Below are 24,924 nucleotides of genomic sequence, written 5' to 3'. Positions count from 1 at the left end.
TGGTGGTGGTGGTGATGGTGTAGGTGGTGGTAGTGTAGGTGGTGGTGATGGTGTAGGTGGTGGTGGTGATGGTGTAGGTGGTGGTGGTGATGTAGGTGGTGGTGGTGTAGGTGGTGGTGATGGTGTAAGTGGTGGTGGTGATGGTGTAGGTGGTGGTGATGATGTAGGTGGTGGTGGTGTAGGTGGTGGTGATGGTGTAGGTGGTGGTGGTGATGGTGTAGGTGGTGGTGGTGATGTAGGTGGTGGTGGTGTAGGTGGTGGTGATGGTGTAGGTGGTGGTGGTGATGGTGTAGGTGGTGGTGATGGTGTAGGTGGTGGTGATGGTGTAGGTGGTGGTGGTGTAGGTGGTGGTGGTGATGGTGTAGGTGGTGGTGGTGATGGTGTAGGTGGTGGTGGTGATGGTGTAGGTGATGGTGTAGGGGGTGGTGGTGATGGTGTAGGTGGTGGTGGTGATGGTGTAGGTGGTGGTGATGGTGTAGGTGGTGGTGGTGTAGGTGGTGGTGGTGATGGTGTAGGTGGTGGTGATGGTATAGGTGGTGGTGGTGATGGTGTAGGTGGTGGTGATGGTATAGGTGGTGGTGGTGTAGGTGGTGGTGGTGGTGTAGGTAGGTGGTGGTGATGGTGTAGGTGGTGGTGGTGGTGTAGGTAGGTGGTGGTGATGGTGTAGGCGGCGGTGGTGATATTGATAGTTGTCATGACGATGTTCCGTGTAGTGGTTGTGTATGGATGTGGTTGTGGGGAGCGGTGGTGCAGCGGTTAGCGCCACGCTGCGCTACGAATCTGGCCGCCCGAGTTCAATTCCCGCTCACGGCCAAGAGCGGTGACGATTGTCTGAACTGGTCCTGGGCCTCCCCTAGGTGGACTCAGTCTCAAATGAGTACCTGGTGCGATTTGTAAATATCGCCACTGGGGAGACAAAGGCGGCCGGGTGTGGTGCTTGCCACCCACCCCTCGTGTGCCGTGCCGGCCTTCATCAGAGGTGCTGCTCGCTGACAGCACTTGCCCCTACAGTCGGTAAACACAAAAAAGGCTACACGGGGGACCTTTGTATTTGTTTGGTGCGTTGGTTGAGGGGATTGGGGGAGTACTGGGGGAGGGGAAAGGGGGTGGAGAGGGGGGGGGGGTTGAGAGGGGGGGGGTTGAGAGGGGGGGGGTTGAGAGGGGTAGAGAGGGGGGGGTGGAGAGGGGGGGGTTGAGAGGGGGGGGTTGAGAAGGGGGTGGAGAGGGGGGTGGAGTGGGGGGGGGGTTGAGAGGGGGGGGTTGAGAAGGGGGGTAATGAGGGGGGTGGAGTGGGGGGGGGGTTGAGAGGGGGGGGTTGAGAAGGGGGTGGAGAGGGGGGTGGAGTGGGGGGGGGGTTGAGAGGGGGGGGTTGAGAAGGGGGTTGAGAGGGGTGGAGAGGGGGGGTGGAGAGGGGGGGGGGTTGAGAAGGGGGTGGAGAGGGGGATGGAGTGGGGGGGGTGGAGAGGGGGGGGGGGTGGAGGGGTGGAGAGGGGGGGGTGGAGAGGGGGGGGTGGAGAAGGGGTGTGGAAAAGGTGGGGGGGGGTGGAGAGAGGGGGGGTGGAGAGGGGGGGTGGAGACGGGGGGTGGAGAGGGGGGGCGAGGGGGAGTAGAGAGGAGGTGTGGAGGGGGGGGGGTTGAGGGGGGGGGAGAAGGGAGGGTGGAGGGGGGTGGAGAGGGGGGGTGAAGATGGGGGGTGGAGGGGGGGAGAAGGGAGGGTGGAGGGGGGTGGAGAGGGGGGGTGAAGATGGGGGGTGGAGGGGGGGTATTTGCTGATGAGGAGGTTTCTCAGTTGAACTCTCACAATGCAGAATTCTATTCGGCCAAAGCAGCTGAACAAAAAAAGAAACCCATGGCTGCCCCCCCCCCACCAGCCCCTACCTTACACCCCCCCCTCCTACCCCCCCTAACTCTATCCGCCACAACGCTGTCATCATCGCCGCCAGGTCGATAAAATTGCTACCGCGTTGTTAAACGCGTGGCGTTCCGGGTGAGTGGACCTTGGAGGAGCGTTAGGATGCCGCGCGTGTCACAGTGTGTGTGTCAGTGTGTGTCAGTGTGTGTGTCAGTGTGTGTGTCAGTGTGCGTGTCAGTGTGTGTGCCAGTGTGTGTGTCAGTGTGTGTGTCAGTGTGTCAGTGTGTCAGTGTGTGTGTCAGTGTGTGTGTCAGTGTGTCAGTGTGTGTGTCAGTGTGTGTGTCAGTGCGTGTGTCAGTGTGTGTGTCAGTGTGTCAGTGTGTGTGTCAGTGTGTCAGTGTGTGTGTCAGTGTGTGTGTCAGTGTGTGTGTGTCAGTGTGTGTGTCAGTGTGTGTGTCAGTGTGTGTGTGTCAGTGTGTGTGTCAGTGTGTGTGTCATTGTGTGTGTGTCAGTGTGTGTGTCAGTGTGTGTGTGTCAGTGTGTGTGTCAGTGTGGTGTGCCACAGTGTGTGTGTCAGTGTGTGTGTCAGTGTGTGTGTCAGTGTGTGTGTCAGTGTGCGTGTCAGTGTGTGTGTCAGTGTGTGTGTCAGTGTGTGTGTCAGTGCGTGTGTCAGTGTGTGTGTCAGTGTGTGTGTCAGTGTGCGTGTCAGTGTGTGTGTCAGTGTGTGTGTCAGTGTGTGTGTCAGTGTGTGTGTGTGTCAGTGTGTGTGTCAGTGTGTGTGTGTCAGTGTGTGTGCCAGTGTGTGTGTCAGTGTTTGTGTGTCAGTGTGTCAGTGTGTCAGTGTGTCAGTGTGTGTGTCAGTGTGTGTGTCAGTGTGTCAGGTGTGTGTCAGTGTGTGTGTCAGTGCGTGTGTCAGTGTGTGTGTCAGTGTGTGTGTCAGTGTGTGTGTCAGTGTGTGTGTCAGTGTGTGTGTGTCAGTGTGTGTGTCAGTGTGTGTGTCAGTGTTTGTGTGTCAGTGTGTGTGTCAGTGTGTGTGTCAGTGTGTGTGTGTCAGTGTGTGTGTCAGTGTGTGTGTGCCACAGTGTGTGTGTCAGTGTGTGTGTGTCAGTGTGTGTGTCAGTGTGTGTGTCAGTGTGTGTGTCAGTGTGCGTGTCAGTGTGTGTGTCAGTGTGTGTGTGTCAGTGTGTGTGTCAGTGCGTGTGTCAGTGTGTGTGTCAGTGTGCGTGTCAGTGTGTGTGTCAGTGTGTGTGTCAGTGTGTGTGTGTTAGTGTGTGTCAGTGTGTGTGTCAGTGTGTGTGTCAGTGTGTGTGTCAGTGTGCGTGCCAGTGTGTCACAGTGTGTGTGTCAGTGTGTGTGTCAGTGTGTGTGTCAGTGTGTGTCACAGTGTGTGTGTCAGTGTGTGTGTCAGTGTGTGTGTCAGTGTGTGTGTGTCAGTGTGTGTGTCAGTGTGTGTGTCAGTGTGTGTGTGTCAGTGTGTGTGTCAGTGTGTGTGTCAGTGTGTGTGTGTCAGTGTGTGTGTCAGTGTGTGTGTGTCAGTGTGTGTGTCAGTGTGTGTGTCAGTGTGTGTGTCAGTGTGTCAGTGTGTGTGTCAGTGTGTGTGTCAGTGTGTGTGTCAGTGTGTCAGTGTGTGTGTCAGTGTGTCAGTGTGTGTGTCAGTGTGTGTGTCAGTGTGTGTGTGTCAGTGTGTGTGTCAGTGTGTGTGTCAGTGTGTGTGTCAGTGTGTGTGTCAGTGTGTGTGTGTCAGTGTGTGTGTCAGTGTGTGTGTCATTGTGTGTGTGTCAGTGTGTGTGTCAGTGTGTGTGTCAGTGTGTGTGTCACAGTGTGTGTGTCAGTGTGTGTGTCAGTGTGTGTGTGTCAGTGCGTGTGTCAGTGTGTGTGTCAGTGTGTGTGTGTCAGTGTGTGTGTCAGTGTGTGTTAGTGTGTGTGTCAGTGTGTGTGTCAGTGTGTGTGTCAGTGCGTGTGTCAGTGTGTGTGTCAGTGTGTGTGTCAGTGTGCGTGTCAGTGTGCGTGCCAGTGTGTGTGTCAGTGTGTGTGTCAGTGTGGGTGTGTTAGTGTGTGTTAGTGTGTGTGTCAGTGTGCGTGTCAGTGTGCGTGCCAGTGTGTGTCAGTGTGTGTGTCAGTGTGTGTGTCAGTGTGTGTCAGTGTGTGTGTCAGTGTGCGTGTCAGTGTGTGTGTCAGTGTGTGTGTCAGTGTGGTGTGTTAGTGTGTGTTAGTGTGTGTGTCAGTGTGTGTCAGTGTATGTGTCAGTGTGGGTGTATTAGTGTGTGTGTTAGTGTGTGTGTCAGTGTGTGTGTCAGTGTGTGTCAGTGTGTGTGTCAGTGGGGGTGTGTTAGTGTGTGTGTCAGTGCGTGTGTCAGTGTGTGTGCTAGTGTGTGTGTCAGTGTGTGTGTCAGTGGGGGTGTGTTAGTGTGTGTCAGTGCGTGTGTCAGTGTGTGTGTCAGTGCGTGTGTCAGTGTGTGTGTCAATGTGTGTGTCAGTGTGTGTGTCAGTGTGTGTGTCAGGATGTGTGTCAGTGTGTGTCAGTGTGTGTGTCAGTGTGTGTGTCAGTGAGGGTGTGTTAGTGTGTGTGTCAGTGCGTGTGTCAGTGTGTGTGTCAGTGTGTGTGTTAGTGGGGGTGTGTTAGTGTGTGTGTCAGTGTGTCACAGTGCTTGTGTCAGTGTGTGTGTATGTTAGTGTGTGTGTCAGTGTGTGTGTATGTTAGTGTGTGTCAGTGTGTGTATATGTTAGAGTTTCATTAGTAGTTTAGTGGTAATTAATTGAGGGTGGAGGGGTTACCAGCCCCTCGCACCCGTCTGGAGCCCTCGTTTAGCCATTGTGGTGGTCGCAGACGCAATGAGGGGAGAGGCCAATGGGCATTGGCTCATTCAGAAGAGGAGTTAGAGACGCTGCTGCTGAGACTGAAGCGTGCCACTAAGAGGTGGGGCCTTACCATCAGCCCCACCAAAACTAAGCACCTGCCTGGGTATTTTGTACCATCGGACACTCCACCCCCACAACTCCCAATCGGTGATGGGGCAGTAGTGGAGAGAGTGGAGAGTTTCCCATACCTGGGCAGTGTGCTTATGACCGGCTCCAGTTTAACAGCAGAGGTCTCACTCAGAATCAGTCGAGCGGTAATATATTTTCATCGGTTGCGTAATGCTGTGTGAAAGCTACCTGGTCTGTCGCTCCGCATGAAGCTTCAGGTTTTCTCGGCCACAGTCATTCCCTCCCTTCTCTACGCTTGCGAAACGTGGACCCCCCTAATGGAGCATCTTCGCCGGTTGGAAACGTTTAGGCTTGCCTGCCTACGATCCATCCTGGGTTTAACCAGGCTGGATTGTGTGAGGAGCTCACAAATCCTTGAAAGATCTGGGCAAAGTCCCATCGGTGAGCTCCTCCGGCAGGCAAGGCTGCGTTGGCTGGGTCATGTAGCCCGCATGCCCAGCCACCGCATGCCTAAACAGCTTTTGTTCGGCGGGATCGAGGGGGCTAAACGGGCGCGGCACGGGCTAGAGAAGAGATGGAGTTATGTGGTACAGGAGGACTTGGAGCTGAGTGGACTTGCCGATTACTGGTACCGGCGGAGTCAAGATCGGCCTCTGTGGAGGAGGCTCGTGAAGGACGCTACTGGGCAGTTGGAGGTAGTCGCCCTTCAACATCAATGGAGGGCGGAGGAGCGACGCTCACAACAACGAGCGGAGCACCGGGTGGTTAAAGCACAGCCAGTTGGTACAGTAGGGGGCACAAGTGGTGCATGAGCCAGCCATCTCGGTCATCTCGGTCAGTCGACCCGTGGCACCTGGGTCTGCCCCGTGACCTCCTGCCAGCGGTCGTTCGACACTTCACGTGGCCTCAAGGTGCACATGGCCTGGCACAAGCGTCGTGGTGACGTCACCGCCACTTAGTGGCGAATGGCGGTTGTTGTTGTTATATGTTAGACTGTATGTCAGTGTGTGTATGTGTTATTGTGTGTATGTCAGTGTGTGTGTCAGTGTTTGTCCGTGTGTGTGTCAGTGTGTGTGTGTATTAGTGTGTGTGTCATTGTGTGTGTCAGTAGAGAGAGGTAGTGTAGCGGTTAGCGTGCTGCGCTACGAACCCGGCGACCCGAGTTCGATTCCTGCTTACGGCCAACACCGGTGACAACACTTACCCCTACAGTCTGTTAAGGCTATACGGAGGATCTTTGTCTTTGTCATTGTGTGTCAGTGCGTTTGTCAGTGCGTGTGTCACTGTGTGCGTGTCACTGTGTGCTCATGACCGGCTCCGCTTTGACAGCAGAGGTCTCACTCCGAATCAGTCGAGCGGCATTATCTTTTCATCGGTTGCGTAACGCTGTGTGGAAGCTGCAGGGTCTGTCGCTTCGCACGAAGCTTCGGGTCTTCTCGGCCACAGTCATTCCCTCTCTTCTCTACGCTTGCCAAAAGTGGACCCCCCTAATGGAACATCTTCGCCGGTTAGAAACATTTAGGCTGGCCTGCCTACGATCCATCCTGGGTTTAACCAGGCTGGATTGTGTGAGGAGCTCACAAACCCTTCAAACATCTGGGCAAAGTCCCATCGGTGAGCTCCTCCGGCAGGCAAGGCTGCGTTGGCTGGGTCATGTAGCCCGCATGCCCAGCCACCGCATGCCTAAACAGCTTTTGTTCGGCCGGATCGAGGGGGCTAAACGAGCGCGGCACGGGCTAGAGAAGAGATGGAGTGATGTGGTACAGGAGGACGTGGAGCTGAGTGGACTTGCCGATGACCGGTACCAGCAGTGTCAAGATCGGCCTCCAACAACAACGGAGGGCGGAGGAGCGACGCTCACAACAACGAGCGGAGTGCCGGGTGGATAAAGCACAGCAAGTTGGCACAGTAGGGGGCACAGGTGGTGCATTGGCCAGTCACCTCACTTAGTCGACCCGTGGCACCTGGGTCTTCCCGTGACCTCCTGCCAGCGGGTGTTCGACGCTTCACGTGGCTTTAACGTGCACCTAGCCTGGCACGAGCGCCGTGGTGACGTCACCGCCACTTCGTGGCGAATGGCAGCTGTTGTTGTTGTTGTGTAGCGGTTAGCGCTGCGCTATGAACCTGGCGACCCGGGTTCGATTCCCACTCACGGCCAACATAAGTAACGATTATCTGAACCGGTCCTGGGTCTCCCCTAGGTCGACTCAGCCTCAAATTAGTACCTGGAGCGGTGTAAACATCGACACTGGGGAGACAAAGGCGGTCGGGTGTGGTGCTGGCCACCCACCCCGTCGTGTACCGTGTCGGCCTTCATCGGTGCTACCCGCTTACAGCACTTGCCCCTACAGTCTGCTACAGGCTATACGGGGGACCTCCGTCTTTGGTTTGTAACGTCAATGCGCATTTTATTATGATTTGTGCATGCATGCGTGCTGTGCATGTGTCTCTGTGTGTGTGTCCCTGTGTGTGTGTCCCTGTATGTGTCTCTGTGTGTGTGTGTCCCTGTGTGTGTGCGTTAGTGTGTGCGCGTGTCCCTGTGTGTGTGTGCATTAGTATGTGTGTCCCTGTGGGTGTGTTCCTGTGTGTGTGTCCATGTGTGTGTGCGTTAGTGTGTGTGTCCCTGTGCGTGTGTCCCTGTGTGTGTCCATGTGTGTGTGTGTGCGTTAGTGTGTGTGTGCGTTAGTGTGTGTGTCCCTGTGGGTGTGTTCCTGTGTGTGTCCATGTGTGTGTGTGCGTTAGTGTGTGTGTGTCCCTGTGTGTGTGTCCATGTGTGTGTGTCTATGTGTGTGTGTGTGTGCATTAGTGTGTGTGTCCCTGTGTGTGTGTGTGTGCGTTAGTGTGTGTGTGTCCCTGTGTGTGTGTGCGTTAGTGTGTGTGTCCCTGTGGGTGTCCATGTGTGTGTGTGCGTTAGTGTGTGTGTGCCCCTGTGTGTGTGTCCCTGTGTGCGTTAGTGTGTGTGTGTCTCTATGTGTGTATCCCTGTGTGCGTTAGTGTGTGTGTGTCTCTATGTGTGTATCCCTGTGTGCGTTAGTGTGTGTGTGCCCCTGTGTGTGTATCCCTGTGTGCGTTAGTGTGTGTGTGTCCCTATGTGTGTGTGCTTTAGTGTGTCTGTCCCTGTGAGTGTGCTCGCTAGCAGCACTTGCCCCAACAGTCTGTTACAGGCTACACGGGGGATCTTTGTTTCGTGTGTGTGTGTGCGCTAGTGTCTGTGTGTGTGTGCGTTAGTGCGTGTATCGATTTCCTGTACTATATATTTATAACGCGATGTAATGGGAATTACGTCGGGAGAGACGGAGGAACACGCGGATTAGAGAGCGCCTCGTCACGTCGGGAGAGACACAGCGAGCGATCGTCTGGTACGGGACTGGAGACTCATTCCCATCGGCGACGGAGCTGAACGTCAAGGCGCACGAATTTCTTGAGACCTGCCTGTTCCTGTGTTTAGTTTGTGGCCCTTGGTCCGCACACTCCGATGAGCACGGCTGGCTACGTACGGTATAATACGCAGACTCACGCAGAGACCCATAGACTCACACAGAGACCTATAGACTCACACAGAGACCCATAACTCACACAGAGACCCATAGACTCACACAGAGACCTATAGACTCACACAGAGACCCATAGACTCACACAGGGACCCATAGACTCACACAGGGACCCGTAGACTCACACAGATACCCATATACTCGCACAGAGACCCATAGACTCACACAGAGACCCATAGACTCACACAGAGACCCATATACTCGCACAGAGACCCATAGACTCACACAGAGACCCGTAGACTCACACAGAGACGCATAGACTCACATAGAGACCCGTAGACTCACACAGAGACGCATATACTCGCACAGAGACCCATATACTCACACAGGGACCCATATACTGACACAGAGACCCATGTGAGTCTATGGATCTCTGTGTGAGTCTATGGGTCTCTGTGTGAGTCTATGGGTCTCTGTGTGAGTCTATGGGTCTCTGTGTGAGCCTATGGGTCTCTGTGAGTCTATGGGTCTCTGTGAGTCTATGGGTCTCTGTGTGAGTCTATGGGTCTCTGTGAGTCTGTGTATTATGTTGAATGTTTGCCAACCGCGCTGGTTGGATGAAGTCGGTTCGGCATGAGGCACCCACGCCCACATCATACACAGACTCACAACAACAGCAGCAGCCGCCACTCGCCACTAACTGGCGGTGACGTCACCATGGCTCTTGTGCCAGGCTAGGTGCACTTTGAGACCACGTAAAGTGTGGAAGGCTCGCAGCTGGCAAGAGGTCACGACACAGACCCATGTTTCGTGGGTTTACTGGCCGAGATGGCTGTCTGATGCACCACCTGCGTTCCCTACTGTGTCTACTTACTTAATTTACCCGCCCGGCGCTCCGCTCGTTGTTGTGAGCGTCGCTCCTCTGCCCTCTGCTGTTGTTGAATGGCGACTGCCTCCAACTGCCCAGCAGCGTCCTTCACGAGCCTCCTCCATAGATGCCGATATTGACACCGCTGGTACCGGTCATCGGCAAGTCCACTCAGCGCCACATCCTCCCGTGCCGCATCACTCCATCTCTTCTCAGTGCCGCGCCCGTTAAGCCCCCTCGATCCGGCCAAACAGAAGCTGCTTGGCCATGCGGTGGCTGGGCAATGCGGGTTACATTACCCAGCCAACGCCAACTCGCCTGCCTGAGGAGGCTCGCTGATGGAAACATGTCCAGATCCTTCAAGGACCAGTGCATTCGTCACACAATCCATCCTCGTTAACACCCAGGATGGATCGTAGGCAGGCCAGCTTAAATATTTCACACCGGCACAAGATATTCCTCGTTTCGCAAGCACAGAGAAGCGGGGGCATGACCGTGGCCGATGAGACCCGGAGCTTCGTGTGGATCGACAGGTCAGGAAGCTTCTACACAGCAGCGTTACGCAGCTCCACATGGTGGCTACGTGACCCAGGCAACGCAGCCCGTTATGGGAACGCCGCCGCACAGACACACAGATCCCCCGTACAGCCTGCTCAGACTGTTGGGGCAAGTGCTGTTAGCGAGCACCTATAAAGGCCGGCACGGCACACGAAGGGTTGGGTGGACAGCACCATTCCAGGGCCGCCTTTGTCTCCCCAGTGGCGATGTTTGCACACCGCAGCAGGTACTCATTTGAGGCTGAGTCGAACTCGGAGAGGCCCGTTGCCCGTTCAGAAAATCGTCGGCCGTGAACTCGGTTCGCCGGGTTCATAGCGCAGCGTGCTAACCACTCCACCACCGCTCCCCACACACACTCACAATAGCCTACACACACACACCTACACACAATAGACTACACACACACACACACCTACACATAATAGCCTACACACACACACCTACACACAATAGACTACACACACCGACACACAATAGACTACACACACACACCGATACACACACACACACACCTACACACAATAGACTACACACACACACACCTACACACAATAGCCTCCACACACACACCGACTCACAATAGCCTACACACACACACACACCGACACACAATATCCTACACACAATAGCTTACACACACACACACCTACCCACACCACACACCACACACACTTACACGACGCACATACCCTACCCACACCACACACAGACACATGCCCACACCACACACACACCTACACCACACACACCACACACACACACCTACACCACACACCTACCTACACCACACACATACATCACACACATACCCTACCCACATCACATACAAACCCATAGATACCCTACCCACCCCACACACACTTACATCACACACACACCCACACACACATACCCACACCACACACATGCATACACACAACGCTTATATAAACTAACACACAAACGACAAACATACATGACACACACATGGAACATGTGCGCACACACGCTCCTAATCACACAACGTGTCTATCACAACATCCAACGCACACCATGCAAAGACAAAGATCCCCCGTATATCCGCAACAGACTGTTGGGGCAAGTGCTGTGAGCGAGCACCTACGAAGGCCGGCACGGCACACGACTGGGAGGTCGTAAGTGGCCAGCACCACGCCCGTCCGCCTTTGTCTCCCCAGTGGCGATGTTTACACACCGCACCAGGTTACTTATTTAAGGCTGAGTCGACCATGGGGAGGCCCAGGGCCGCTTCAGACGATCGTCATTGACGTGGATGGAATCGATCTCGGGGTCTGTGCCGGGTTCGTAGCGCAGCGCGGCGCTAACGCTACACCACCGATAGCGCGCACACACCACAAAGACAAAGGTCCCCCGTGTAGCCTTAACAGACTGTTGGGGCAAGTGCTGTTAGCGAGTAGCAGCGCCTATGAAGGCCGGCACTGTGGCACACGAGGGGGTGGGTGGCCAGAACCACGCCCGATCACCCGGACGCCTTTGTCTCCCCAGTGGCGATGTTTACACACGGCACCAGGTGATCATTTGAGGCTGAGTCGACCTAGGGGAGACCAGGACCGGCTCAGATTATGGTCACTGGTGTTGGCCGTGAATCGAATTCGAGACGCCGGGTTCGTAGCGCACACACACACCCACAGACACCACCAACACCACACCTCACACACCCACACAAACCACCCACACCACACCTCACACACACCGACACACCATCTACACATACACCCACACACCACACTACACACACCCACACCACCCCTCACACACACACATCACACACACCACATACACACTCCCACACCGCACACACACCGACACATCACACACACTGACACACCACACACCCACATCACCCCTCACACACCCACACACACACCAAACACACCCACCCACACCACCCACCCACACCACACACACCACACACACCCACCCACACCACACACACCACACACACACACCATACACACCCATCCAGACCACACACACCGACACACCACACACACACCACCCCTCACACAAACACCACACACACACTCCACAGACACACCACCCACCCCACACACACCGACACACCACACACACCACACACACCACACACACACCACCCACACCATACACACCACACCTCACACACCCATACCACATACACACACCACTCCTCACACACCACACCACATACACACACAGACACACCAGACCTCACACACACCCACACACACCACTCACAACACACCTCACACACACCGACACACCATATACACATACACCCACCACCACATTACACACACCACACACACCGACACACCACACCACAAACACACACCCACACACACCACACACACCACATACACACACCCACACCGCACACACACCGACACATCACACACACACCACACACCGACACACCACCCACACCACACCTCCCACACACCGACACATCACAAACACACACCACACACACACCACACACACACTCACCACCCACACCACCTACACCACACACACACACACCACCCACACCACACACACACATACGACACCCACCCACACACACCACACACCACACGCAGCCTTATTACAGACATTCACGCGCCTAGTCTCGTAGGCAGGTGGCTGGCAGCTACGTTGTCGACACCTGTGCAGGTAGGCGATGTCGGCGGGTTTGTCGCTCGGCAGCTTGCTGCGTTGGTAGCTCGGCAGGTAGTAGGCGTTCAGGTAGTCGGCAAGTACATCGATTGGTATGCAGAGACGCCGGCAGTTGATAGGTCGGTGAGCGCGTATGGAGGTTGCCGGGCAGGTAGATTGCCCTGCAGGTGGGAGGCTAGGCAGGTAGGTCGCCAGGTAAGTGCCGTGATGGGCTACAAGGTACATCGGTAGGCAGGCAGGTACGTCGAGTTGCGGGCACGTCGGCTGATCGGTAGGTCCCTCCATACTCGCTGGCTCGGCATACTCGAATCCCCTTCATAGCCTAAAGAGACTGTTGGGGCAAGTGCTGTGAGCGCCTCTGATGAAGGCCGGCACTGTGGCGCACGAGGGGGTGGGTGGCCAGCACCACGCCCGGCCGCCTTTGTCTCCCCAGTGGCGATGCTCACTACGCACCGCATCAGGCACTCAATTGAGGCTGAGTGCACCTAGGGGAGGTCCAGGAACGGTTCAGACGATCGTCAGCGGCGTTGGCCGTGAGCGGGAATTTAACTCGGGCCGCCGGGTTCGTAGCGCAGCGTAGCGCCAACACACACACACACACAGACGATGTATATGCACACACACGCTGTGTATACACACACACAGACGATGTATATGCACACACACGCTGCGTATACACACACACAGACGATGTATATGCACACACACGCTGCGTATACACACACACAGACGATGTATATGTACACACACGCTGCGTATACACACACACGGTATTCTACTCGAGTATTGACACGTACCTGGACGTCGTGGGAAGTTGACAGCAGTGGCGTAAGGCAGGCGGCGTGAGGAGCCCCGCCTGGGTCCGCACGCACGGGGACGTGTCTGGCGCAGTGGCGGGCACGGGCCGATCAGCACGTGGCGGAGTGACCGCCTCGCGAGAATCTTTAAAATCCCGGTGGGTCGCGGCGTAATCCACAGAACAGCAGCAGCGGCAGTAGCCTGGCAGTGTTTGATGGTGATGGTGGTGGTACCGCTGTTTGTGGTGGCACCAGAGGAGTGAGTCGTGCCACGGACTCAGTCTAGAATCTCGTCTTTCTCAATCGCCATCAACTCGGCGTCGCGTGTCGCAGCGTCGCTCCGCTCGAGATGGGCACCGCGCGATGTCTCCTTGGCGGCGGTGGTCGTGCCGATGGCTCACGTCACGTGGAGAGTCTTGGCAAGGCTGTCGGAGCCGGGGCGAGAATTGTAACGATGCCGGATGATGATGATGGTGGTGACGGTGGTGACGGTGGCGAGGTGGATAACATTTAGTTCGTAATTAACGAAAGGCTGAGCAAGACACGGACCGCGTGCTGGAAATCTCCCTCCGTGTCACTCTGCACGAGATGGGCTCACACCGCTACTTGCTGCCTCCCTTAATAGGAGCTCGCTAACAGCGCCTGCCCCTACAGCCTACGTCGGCTACACAGGGGATATTCGCCTTGTGCGTGAGTTGATGTGAGTTGATGTGAGTGTGTGTACACGTGGGTGTCTGCCTATGTACGCGTGAATCTGCGCTGTGTGTGCAGCTACGTGAGGAGCGGTGGCGCAGTGGTTAGCACAGCGCGCTACTAACCACGGCTAAAGCGTCAGCGGCGAGTCATATCGGAACCGGCCCTAGGCTCATGGCTTAGGTCGACTCAGCCTTAAATGAGTTCCTGGTGCTGTGTGTAAATATCAGCGCCAGGGAGACAAAGGCGGCCGGGCGTGGTGCTGGCCCCCCACCCCCTCGTGTGCCACAGTGCCGGCGTTCAGAGGTGCTACTCGCTAACAGCACTTGCCCCAGCAGCCTGTCAAAGGCTATACGGGGGATCTTTGTCTATGTGTATGCGTGTGTCCTTCTGCAACGTGTCAACGTGTGTCTATGCGTGAATGCGTGTGGATGGAGCGGCGTTTGTCTCTATGTGTGTGTCTGTGTGCCTACACGTACACGCGTGTGTGTGCGTGTGTCTGCACAGACACGTGTGTGTGTCTGTGTGTCTACGCGTGCGTGTCTGTGTGTCTGTCTGCACGTACACGCGTGTGTTTCTGTGTGTCTACACGTGTGTGCGTGTGTCTACACAGACACGTGTGTGTGTCTGCACGTACACGCGTGTGTGTCTGCACGTGTGTGTCTGTGTGTCTGCACGTACACGCGTGTGTGTCTATGGATGCCGGCTACACACACACACACACACCGTATGTGTGTCTGTGTGTCTACACGTGCACGCGTGTGTGTGCGTGTGTCTACACGTGTGTGTGCGTGTGTCTGCACAGACACGTGTGTGTGTCTGTGTGTCTACGCGTGTGTGTCTGTGTGTCTGCACGTACATGCGTGTGTGTCTATGGATACCGGCAACACACACACACACCGTCTGTGCGTGTGTGTGTGTGCGTGTCCAACACACGCACTGCTCGCACAAGGCTCACGTTCAACAAATACCGGCCACGTAAAAAAATAAATCAACTTGGCAAAAATGGTGAACTCCACGTTCACAGGGCGGGTCCCGATGGGCCACCGCGCCTCGTTGTGTCCGCGTCTCCACTGCTGGATGACGACGAAGAAGACGACGACGACGACAACGAGTCAACGATGTGGAGATGGGCCGCTCGCGTCGTGTTCGACGTCGCGCTGCTGTTAATTCCTGGCGGGAGACGCTGCGAGAGGCGCGGCGAGACGAGGGATCTCACCCCCCAAGCTCGCGGACTCCTCGCTCCGCAAGCCGCCCCCCTCGCTCTCTCCCCGCTCTCTCCGCCGACTCCGTCTCCCCTCCTCTCGCTGTCTCTCCCCCCTCCTCTCTCCCCACCCCCTGCTCCCTTCGCTTTCTCCTCCCCCTCCTCCTCATCCGCTCTCTCCTCCCTCTCTTTTCCCTCGGCGTCTCTCTGCTCCGCTGTCTCCTCTCTCTGCTCGCTCCTCTCTCCCTCCCTGGCGCTGTCGTTGCGTGTTCGGCCTCCCCCCCCACCTCCTCCTCCGCCTCCTCCCCGCCTCGCTCTCTCCCCCTCGAACTCTCTCCTCCAGCGTTCGATTCTCCCCTTTCTCTCTTTTTTTTACGATCAGTGGAAACAAGAAGATGCTCAGTGTAGTCGGCACTTTGCTTCGTTCATCATTTCGTATTTTTTTTAATTACTTTGCTTTATGTAAACCCCCCCCCCCCCTCCTCTCGGTCACTCTCTCGCTCTCTCTCGTTCTGCACGCAGCCCTTCTCGCAGTCCGGCGGCCTTCGACGGGTAGCTGATAACTGCATGCAGAGCTCCCCATCATCTGCCACCGAGCACACGGCCTCCTCCATCGCACACTGCTCCTTGAAGGCCGGCACGGCGTGGGTCAGCCGCGCATGGCGGAACTCCAGCCACAGCCTGGCTCCAACCAGAGCGCGGATAGGCTGTTGGCTGGACGTTTCCCCTCCAGGGCCACCTTCCTCGCCCTGTAAATGGCGAGCTTGGCGTAGCCGACGAGCACGTTGACCAGCCCCTGAAGATGTTGGGGTCCGTCGCCCTTTTGGTATCCAAAGATGAGGACCGTCGGGGAGAAGTGGAGGCTGAACTTTAGGAGGATGTTTCTCAAGACCTTGAACAGCGAGTCCAGGCTCTTGCACTCCACGTATTGGTGCGCCACCGTCTCCACTTTACCGCAGAACCGGCACTCCGGGGACGTGTCGGTGAAGCGCGCCAGGGAGGCGTTGGTGGTGACGGTGCCGTGGGCGATGCTCCAGCTGAGATCGCCGATGCGGTTGTACGTCGGGCTGGAGTAGAGTTGCCTCCAGCGAGGCCTCTCCGGAGAGATGCAGGGCAGGACTCTCCTCCAGGCATGGTCCTTGTGGCTCCTCAGGGTGTCCTGTTGGTGAAACCGGACCATGTAGGAGTAGAGCACCTTCCTCTTTACATTCGCGAAGGCCACCTCTGGTAGGTCTTCCAGCCGGCACAGGTTGTGATCCGCCTTCGCTTGTCGGCATTGGCGACGCAGTGGCACGACGGAAAGCTCCGGTGGAGGTGGACCGAGAGGGGCCTCGTCATCCCCAACGCCAATTGGGAGCATTCTCCCCGCTGCCGCTGAGAAGGCCCCCTTGGCTTGGGCCAGGATCCGGGCAGCCACCCGGAGCAACTGCAGCCCTGTCTTTGCGGCCACGTCTGCTGGTCCGAGCCACCGGCCCCGTGTTCTAGGTTCTACCAGATCCGACATCCTGGTGTGCCGCGCATTGGCGAGGCGCCTCTCCATGTCGGGGGTGGCGGTGGTGGATGGCAGCTTTGTCTGCGGGTTCCTGAGGATCGGTTCGAAGACCAGATCTTCGGCCGATCGCGGCTGATTCAGCCTCCTGACGGCGAGGGAGCTCCATGTCTGCAGGACACTCCTGTAGAAAGGTGGCAGCTGTCCCAGTGGGAGGCCCTGCAGGTCCGTGTAGAATAGTTGTTTGGAGCACTGCAGACCCCCCAGCTGTTTCAGGAGGAAGGAGGCCGTGACGCTCCAGGCCGGTGCAGGGGCGGCGTGCGGGAACTTTTGCGCGGCCTGCAGTCGGAAGGTGGCCAGCTGACTCGGCACGCACACCAGCCCGTGACCGCCCTCGTCCAGGTGAGGAACTTGCACAGGCGACTCCAGGTGGCCAGCCGCTCCTTCACCTTCTCCTCCAGCTCGACCCAGTTCCTCTGCGGTGGTTCCTCCTCTGGTTCGAGGAACACCCCCAGGTGGTGCAGGCCGCTGCACTTTTGCCAGTTCATTTTGGATGAGGAGGCCTTCGAAAAGACCTCCTGGCACTCGTGCAGCAGGGCGACATCATCCAGGGAGCACAGGATGAGGAGGACGTCGTCGGCGTATGCCGTCAGGACCAACTTGACACTTGGTTCCCTGAGCACCAGGCCGCTGAGTCTTATGAGACTCAGGAAAGGCTCTAAAGCCAGGGCGTGAAGTTGGCCCGACAATGAGCATCCCTGTCTCACTCCTCGCTCGAATTTGACCGGGGCAGTGAGGGCGCCATTGACCTTGATCAAGCACTCTGACTTGGTGTAGAGTAGGCGCATCGTTCGGACAAAGCCATCCCCAAAACCAAAGGTCTTGAGGGTTCCCAGCAGGTATTTGTGGTCCACTCTGTCAAAAGCCTTTTCCTGGTCAAGGGCCAAAAACGCGATTGGGATGCCCAACCTCTGGGACACCGCGATGAGATCCCTGACCAGGAAGATGCTGTCATGGATGGTTCGTCCGGGGATGGTGTGGGACTGGTCCCTGTTTACGAATTGTGCAATCACCCCTTTCAGTCGCAGGGAGAGAGTCTTCGTCAATATTTTGTAGTCTGTGTTCAGGAGGGACTCCGGACGCCAGTTTTGTAGGTGCCCCAGGTCTCCGTTCTTGGGGAGCAGAGTGAGCACCGCCCTCCTCCAAGACTGAGGCATCACCCCGGTGACAGAGGTTTCCTCCAGCACCTCTCTGTAGTCCTCCCGTAGGGATGGCCAAAAAGCGGCGTAAAACTCCCCTGTTAGCCCGTCTAACCCTGGGGATTTATTTGGGGCCAGACCTCTTACAGCTGTGTCAAGGTCATTCCTGGTGAGCTTTTGCTCCAGCAGCTCTTTGCCATCTTCCTCCAGGGTGGGTAGACCACTCCATGCCTCCGCCTGGGCCGCTCACGATGTTTCTTCCGGGGAGAACAGGCTGCCGTAGAAGTCTCTGATGATGGTCGACTTCTGCTGGAGTTCGTGCGCCAGGACACCGTCGCCATCAAAGAGGCACTCCGTGGATTTGCGTCTCCCGTTCTGCATCCCGAGGGAGTAGAAAAGCGGGGATCCCGAGTCGAGGTCGGTGATGAGCTTCACCCGGGATCGCACACATGCCCTTTGAGACGCTCCCTATTCTCCTCGTGTTCTCGGAGAAGAGCAGGGTCACTGTCCTCGGCGAGGGGACTCTCCAAATCGAGAACTCGGGCTTCCATGTCGGTGATGTCCGCGTTCTTCAGTCTGGTGCTCCCCCAGGTGTATTGTTGGCACAACAGCCTGGTGTGAACTTTTCCCATATCCCACCACTGGGCCATCGAGTCGAACTGCGTTTTGGCTTATTGCCACTCTTCCGAGAAGTCCTCGAACATTTCTATGAAGACGCCATCCTCCAGCAGCGAGTTGTTAAAATGCCAGTGGGACGCACCCTCGCGGGCCCTCTCCAGCCTGACACGGAGCACTATAAGGTTGTGGTCCGTGAAGGGTGCTGCCCTGATGCCATACGTTATGGCGCACGTCACAAATCTCTTAGAGATGTAAAATCTGTCGAGCCTGGACTGCGTCACCGAGCCATCGCGCCTCGTCCTCGTGTACGTGAATTGGCGTCGGCCCGGGTGATGTATGCGCCACTCGTCCACCAAGGCGGCGTCCTCCAGGAGTCCCTGCATCTCCCTCTTCAGCCCAACTCCCCCCGGCTGCCTCCCCGAACGATCCAGGGCGCCGATTGTGCAGTTGTGGTCGCCCCCCACAATCACGCACTCGTCGTCCGGGATCCCAGCCAGGTGCCTCCTCAGGAGGTGCAGGAACGGGATGTTCTCCTTGTTGGTCACCGGTGCGTACATGTTCAGTAGGTGGGTGGTGACATCGCCCACCCTGACCGTTACCGCGAGCAGCCTGCCCTTCACCACTTCGGTCTGGGTGATGATCTCGGGATGAAACCCTTTAGCAAACAGGGTCGCGACTCCACAGGAGGTGTTGTCAAGGTGGCTGTAGAAGGAGTCCCCTCCCCACTCCTTCCTCCAGTCATCCTCGTCCTCGACCGTGAGATGCGTCTCCTGAATGAAAAAGACAGAGGCATTGCGGAAAACCTCCGCACTGCCTCCCTGCACCCGTTCACGTTTAGGGAGACGATGTACATAGGCATTGCTTGTTCCTTGCCTCCGTGGCCTCCCACTTATTAATTTGTTTGCGGAAATATCTCAGCTTTGCCCTCTCCCTGCCCCGGGACTCGAGTCCCTGCTTGGCGAAGAGTCTCTCGGCTTGAGTCACCGAGGCCTTTATTGCCTTGCTGTCCTTCCATCGAGCCAAGGCAATGTCTGCTCTGTCCTTCCTCGAGTTAGTCTCGTCGAGGAAGTGCCAGAGATCTTCCGGGGAGACCAGGCAAGTCTGAGGGTCAAGGAATGTAGACCCCTGGCTGCTCTTGCTCCCCATGCTGAAGCAGTCGTCCCGATCTGAGTCGATTTCCCCGGCGTCCGGTTCCGCTGGAAGAGCTGCAGCGGCTGGGCTGGCGCATGGCCCAGCGGCGTCTTCTCCCCCAGTGTCAGGGATGGTCTGGGATGTCTCCTGCTCAGGCTCTTCGTGTGGATGGCCCGGTGTGTCTCTTCCACTGGTTTTGGGTCAGCAGTGGGACGGGGACCTTCCTCGTCATTCCCATCCATTTCGTCCTCGCCCTTGGCGAGTGTGCTCGATGACTCTCCACCGACTTCATCCTCTTGGTCGAGGGCTGAGCCAATAGGATTTGTCCTCGCTTCATGCACAGCTCGTGGGGAGTGAGTCTCTAACACCGCAGTAGACGGGTCGATTTCCGTGGCGATGTCGCCTTCATTGTCCACGATCTCCTTCTGTGGAAACCCTTCCCCAGACGCACGCTGCTTCTTCCTCTTGGCCTGTCTTCGGCGTCCGGCAGCTTTTCTGCTTCCTCCCCTGGTGTGGGAGGTTTCACCGCTTCTTCCGGTTCGAAGTCTGGGAGGGGTTCCTCCTCTGAATTTGACTCCTGCGATCCGGGAGCGATAGTGTAGCGGTTCAGCGCGATGCGCTATGAACCCAACGACCCGGGTTCGATTCCCGCTCACGGCCAACACCAGTGACGATTATCTGATCCGGTCCTGGGCCTCCCCTAGGTCGACTCAGCCTCAAATGAGTACCTGTCGCGGTGTGTAAACATTGCCAATAGGGAGACAAAGGCGGTCGGGCGTGGTGCTGGCCACCCACCCCCTCGTGTACCGTTCTGGCCTTCATAGGTGCTCGCTAACAGCACTTGCCCCTACAGTCTGTTAAGGCTATATGGGGGATCTTTGTCTTTGTATCCGTGTTTAGCAATGTGTATGTATCCGTGTTTATGTATTAGTGTGTTTCTACCCGTGTATATCTGTATGTGTATGTATCTGTATGTGTATGTATCACTGTGTAGGTATAAATAAATAGCAGTGTGTATAAGTATGCATGAATGAGTGTGTATTAGTATGTGTGCATTAGTGTGTATCAGTGTGTATGTATCAGTGAGTATCTGTCAGTGTATGTATCAGTGTCTGTCAGTGTTTCACAAGGCGAGGCTGCGCTGACTGGGTCACGTAGCCCGAATGCCCAGTCACCAGCACGCCCAAGTAGCTTCTGTTTGGCCGCACAGAGGGGGCTAAACGGGCACGGCACGGGCTGGAGAAGAGATGGAGCTGATGCGGTACGGGAGGATGTGGAGCTGAGTGCTACCAGCGGTGTCAAGATCGGCCTCTGTGGAGGAGGAGGCTCGTGAAGGACGCTGCTGGGAAGTTGGAGGCAGTCACCCTCCAGCAACAACAACGGAGGGCAGGGGAACGACGCTCACAACAACGAGCAGAGCGCCGGGTGGATAAAACTCAGTACAGTCGGGAACAGAGCTGGTGCATCTGCCAGTGGTCATCTCAGTGAGCCAACCCATGGCACCTGCTGGTCCATTCCGTGACCTCCTGTTAGCAGCGAGCCTTCGACACTTCACGTGGCTTCAAAGTGCACTTAGCCTGGCACAGGCGCCGTGGTGACGTCACCGTGACTTAGTGGCGAATGGCTGGTATTGGTATCAGTGTGTATGTGTCAGGATTGTCAGTGTGCATGTATCAGGATGTATCAGTGTGTATGAATATGTGTGTATGTACCCGTGTTTGTGTATCAGTGTGTACGCATGAGTGTGCATGTATCGCTATGTATGTATCAGTGTGTATGTACACGTGTGCGTGTATGTATCAGTGTGTATGTACACGTGTGTGTTTGTATGTATCAGTGTGTGTATGTACACGTGTATGTATGTACACGTGTGTGTGTATGTACACGTGTGTGTATACACGTGTGTGTATGTATGTACACGTGTATGTATGTGTGAATGTACACGTGTGTGTGTATGTACACGTGTGTGTACACGTGTGTGTTTGTGTGTATGTACACGTGTGTGTGTGTACACGTGTGTGTGTACACGTGTGTGTTTGTGTGTATGTACACGTGTGTGTGTACACGTGTGTGTTTGTGTGTATGTACACGTGTGTGTATGTACACGTGTGTGTACACGTGTGTATGTGTGTGTACACGTGTGTGTGTATGTACACGTGTGTGTGTATGTACACGTGTATGTGTACACGTGTGTATGTGTGTGTACACGTGTGTATGTACACGTGTTAATGTGTGTGTATGTACACGTGTGTGTGTACACGTGTGTGTGTATGTACACGTGTGTGTGTACACGTGTGTGTGTATGTACACGTGTGTGTGTACACGTGTGTGTGTACACGTGTGTGTGTATATGTACACGTGTGTGTGTGTGTGTGTACACGTGTGTGTATATGTACACGTGTGTATGTGTGTACATGTGTGTGTACACGTGTGTGTATGTACACGTGTGTGTATGTACACGTGTGTATGTGTGTGTATGTACACGTGTGTGTGTGTACACGTGTGTGTGTACACGTGTGTGTGTATGTACACGTGTGTGTGTACACGTGTGTGTATGTACTTGTGTGTGTGTACACGTGTGTGTGTGTGTACACGTGTGTGTGTATGTACACGTGTGTATGTGTTTGTGTACATGTGTGTGTACACGTGTGTGTGTATGTACACGTGTGTGTGTACACGTGTGTGTGTATGTACTTGTGTGTGTGTACACGTGTGTGTATGTACACATGTGTATGTGTTTGTGTACATGTGTGTGTACACGTGTGTGTATGTACACGTGTGTGTATGTACACGTGTGTATGTGTGTGTGTACATGTGTATGTACACGTGTGTGTGTACACATGTGTCTGTACACGTGTGTGTGTATGTACACGTGTGTGTGTGTATGTACACGTGTGTATGTGTGTGTATGTACATGTGTGTGTACACGTGTGTGTGTGTGTATGTACACGTGTGTATGTGTGTGTATGTGTGTGTACATGTGTATGTACACGTGTGTGTATGTACACGTGTGTGTGTATGTACACGTGTGTGTGTGTACACGTGTGTGTGTATGTACACGTGTGTATGTACATGTGTGTGTACACGTGTGTGTGTGTATGTACACGTGTGTGTGTATGTACATGTGTGTGTACACGTGTGTGTGTGTGTATGTACACGTGTGTATGTGTGTGTATGTACATGTGTGTGTACACGTGTGTGTGTGTACACGTGTGTGTGTGTGTGTGTGCACCACTGACACTGACATCCAATGCGGCGGTGCAGAGCGCGGCGCGTGGCTGAGAGAGCGACCACTCTCCCTCCTCTCCCCCTCTCTCCCTCCTCCCCCTGTCCCCTTCCCCTCCCCCCTCTCCCCTCCCCCTTCTCCCCCCTCCCCCTTCCCCCCCCCTCCCCCTGTCCCCTCCCCCTCCCCCCTCTCCCCTCCCCCTCTCCGTTCCCTCTCTCCCCCCTGACCCCTCCTCTCACTCTCCACACTCCTCCCTCCCTCCCTCCTCGCCTCCCTCCCTCCCTCCCTTTAATTTACCAGCGTCTCGCTCGAATCGAACGGAGTGGCAACCAGAATGTTTGTGTGTTGGGTGTGTGTGTGTAGGGTGTGTGTGTGTTGGGTGTGTGTGTCTGTGTGTGTGTGTATGTATGTATGTGTCTGTGTGTGTGTAGGGTGTGTGTCTGTGTCTGTGTGTGTCTGTGTGTAGGGTGTGCGTGTGTGTAGGGTGTGTGTATGTGTGTAGGATGTGTGTGTGTCTGTGTGCAGGGCGTCTATGTGTGTCTGTGTGTTGGGTGTGTGTGTCTGTGTGTTTGTGTGTGTGTAGGGTGTGTGTGTGTCTGTGTGTAAGGTGTGTGTGTGTCTGTGTGTAGTGTGTAGGGTGTGTGTGTATGTGTGTTTATGTGTGTATGTGTGTCTGTGTGTAGGGTGTGTGTCTGTGTGTAGGGTGCGTGTGTGTCTGTGTGTAGGGTGTGTGTGTGTTTGTGTGTGTGTGTCTGTGTGGTGTGCAGGGAGTGTGTAGGGTGTGTGTGTGTCTAGGCTGTGTGTGTGTAGAGTGTGTGTAGGGTGTGTGTGTGTAGGGGGTGTTTGTGTGTCTGTGTGTAGTGTATGTGTGTAGGGTGTGTGTGTGTCTGTGTGTTTTGTGTGTGTTGTGCGTAATGTATTTGTGTTGTGTGTAATGCCTGTGTGTGTGTCTGTGTGTGTGTCTGAGTAGTAGTTAAACAAAGATCACCGGTATAGCCTGAATAGACTTTTGGGGCGAGGTGGCCTGTACCACGCCCGGCCGCCTTTGTCTCTCCAGTCGCGATGTTTTCTACACACCGCACCAGGTACTCATTTGAAGCTGAGTCGAACTAGGGGAGGCCCAGGACCGTTTCAGATGCTCATGTGAACGGGAATCGATCTTGGGTCGCCGGGTTCGTAGCGCAGTGCGCTAACCGTTGCACCACCGCTCCCCGTGAACATCTCCGGAGCGGTGAGCGCACTGCGCCTCGGACCCGAGTTCGATTCCCGTTCGAAGCCAAAATCCCGTGACGAAATATCTGAACCGGTTTTGGGCCTCCCCAAGGTCGACTCAGCCTTAAATAACAAGCAACAAAAACCCACCCCGCACATGCACGAAGTATTATCCGTCCTTCTGAAGGCTGTGAGTGAGAGAGTGCGTTTGTGTGTGCGCTCGTTAACAGCACTTGCCACCAAAGTCTGCTGGGGCTATAGGGGGGATCTTTGTCTTTGTGTGCGTTTGCCCACGTGTCCGTTATGGGGTTTTTGCTTGGCTACTGAGCAGTGCCGAGTCTCACCAGACAGGGACACGAGTGTGATGATCTCACACATCCTTGAATGCTCATCAGTGAGCTCCTCCAGGCAGGCGAGGCTGGGTCACGTCGCCCGCATGCCCAGCCACCGCATGCCCAGGCAGCTTCTGTTTGGCCGGATCGAGAGGGGCTAAACGGGCGCGGCACGGGCTAGAGAAGAGATGGAGTGATGTGGTACAGGAGGACGTGGAGCTGAGTGGACTTGCCGATGACTGGTACCAGCGGTGTCAAGATCGGCCTCAGTGGAGGAGGCTCGTGAAGGACGCTACTGGGCAGTTGGAGGCAGTCGCCCTCCAGCAACAACGGAGGGCGGAGGAGCGACGCTCACAACAACGAGCGGAGTGCCGGGCGGATAAAATGAATAAAGTTGGCACAGTGGAGAGCACATGTAGTTCATCTGCCAGTCATCTCAGTCAGTCGACCTGTGGCACCGCCTGGGTCTGTCCCGTGACCTCCTGCTAGCGGGCTTTCGACACTTCACGTGGTAGCCTCAAGGTGCACATGGCCTGGCACAAGCGTCGTGGTGACGTCACCGCCACTTAGTGGCGAATTGCGGTTGTTGTTGTTGGTTTTAGTATGTGTGTGTAGTGTGTGTGTCTAGTGTGTGTATGTGTGTAGTGTGTGTAGTGTGTGTGTAGTGTGTG

General features: G+C 55.7%; 1 pseudogene; it reads right to left on the bottom strand.

The window, feature by feature from the left end:
- Positions 1–15,130, bottom strand: part of LOC133356192 (leucine-rich repeat transmembrane protein FLRT1-like) — a 48,317-nt pseudogene extending 33,187 nt beyond the window's left edge.
- Positions 15,131–24,924: the final 9,794 nt, after the last annotated feature.

The sequence above is a fragment of the Lethenteron reissneri genome, chromosome 53, assembly GCF_015708825.2.
Source record: "Lethenteron reissneri isolate LAM-NWPU_2019-01 chromosome 53, ASM1570882v1, whole genome shotgun sequence".
NCBI classification, from domain to species: domain Eukaryota; kingdom Metazoa; phylum Chordata; class Hyperoartia; order Petromyzontiformes; family Petromyzontidae; genus Lethenteron; species Lethenteron reissneri.
This window is presented reverse-complemented; position numbering and strand designations above follow the sequence as displayed.